The sequence below is a fragment of the Octodon degus genome, unplaced genomic scaffold, assembly GCF_000260255.1.
Source record: "Octodon degus isolate 3935 unplaced genomic scaffold, OctDeg1.0 scaffold00117, whole genome shotgun sequence".
Lineage (NCBI taxonomy): Eukaryota > Metazoa > Chordata > Mammalia > Rodentia > Octodontidae > Octodon > Octodon degus.
In genome coordinates, this window is record NW_004524693.1 from 8,793,901 (window position 1) to 8,795,508 (window position 1,608).

The 1,608-nt window shown below is 44.6% G+C and overlaps 1 pseudogene; it reads right to left on the reverse strand.

Annotated features, from left to right (window-relative positions):
* Window positions 1–263: 263 nt before the first annotated feature.
* LOC101589592 lies at window positions 264–902 on the reverse strand (annotated as a pseudogene).
* Between the last annotated feature and the right edge of the window lie 706 nt (window positions 903–1,608).

Below are 1,608 nucleotides of genomic sequence, written 5' to 3' on the forward strand. Positions count from 1 at the left end.
CCCACTTAAATATGAAGCCTTTGAGTTTATCATTCCTTATAGCTGAGTAATACTCCATTGTATAAAAATACCACCTTTTTCATCCATTCCTCAGGTGACGGGCATCTTGGTTGTTTCCAAGATTTACCTACCATAAATTGTGCTGCTATAAACATAGGTATGCATATATCACTATGAGAAGCCCAGTTTTTACTGGTTCTTTGATTTTGAGGTGAGTAATGAGTTTTCCATATTTTTTGAGGCAGAAACAGTCTTTATTGGGCTCATACTAGAAGTCTGTGCGTCTTGAGGACCTCTGTGAACTTGTTGATTTTCTTCTCCGTGTTTTTCTCTGCCTGTTTCCATAGCCTCATGATCTGCTTCTTCCTGTAATGGATCTTGGCCTTCTCCTTCCTCTTCTCCTCTAGGGTGGCTGTCACTACCTGGTACTTCCAGCCAACCTCATGAACCAGGCGGCCCAGCTAGGCAAACTTCCTCATTGGCTTTAGGTGCACAATCTTGAGGGCAGCAGGAACCACCAACTGGTTTTACTTGTCATAGGGTGGTGGGATTACATCAAACACCTTGAGGTGGTCCAGGGGAGCCTGGCCTTGCTTGGTCTTGTGGGGCAGCACTCCTCGCACAGTCTGCTAAAAGATGGGACTGGGGGCCAAGAAGTGGTGGGGCCACGAGATGGGTTGGTGTTCATCCATTTGTGGAGGATGGCCAAGTACTTCAACTTGTTTCTGTAGAAGTTGCCAGAAATGTTTTGTTTGTTTTATTCTGTTTTCAGAAATGTTGATACCCTCGAAGCACACAACCACCACCTTGTGGCCTGGCAGTACCTGCTTGGCCACAACGGCTGCCAAGCAGCCCACAAGATGGCCTCAGCCATCCAGCACCAAGACCTGACCCTCTGGCATCCTGGGGAGAAGCCCGAGAAAGCTCTTCATATATTTTAGATGTTAGTCCTCTTTCTGAGGGACAGCTGGCAAAGAAAAGTCCCCATTTTACATGTTGTCTTTTTACTCTCCTGGTTGTTTATTTTGTAGTTCAGAAACCCTTTAATCTTTTTATGTTTTAGTAGTACATGTTTGCAATACATAATGGGCACATTCATCATGGGGGATTTCTACATGTACGTAACACATTTCAATTATAATTGGGTTTTTAAAATGTACTTGGTTGTTACAAGATCTCACCATGCAGCTCAGATTCATGGAGATCCTCCTGCTTTCAGCCTCCCCAGTTCTGGGATTATAGGCATGCATGATTACCCCCCAACTCTGACCAGCTCAGCCCACTCTGACAGCGGGGCTAGTGCAGCATGTGGTGTCAGGGATTGAACCGTGGTCCCAGTGCTTGCCTAAGCTTGCCTATGCCGGTGCTTTAATCACCTGAGCTATCTTGCCAGCCCTCCAATTATTTTTATACCTTTGTCTTTTCTTCGTTCCAACCCTTTTCCTGTTCCTCATTTACAAAAATATTTCTATTTCTACTTTTTCCCTTCAATTCTTTTTTCTTTTAAATCCCTTTTCCCTTCTGTTATGGTTTGTGTCTAGTTGTCCCCCCAAAGCCTCATGCAATCATGGGGTGAGGACTTCTAGAGTTTGTGTTAACTCATGATCC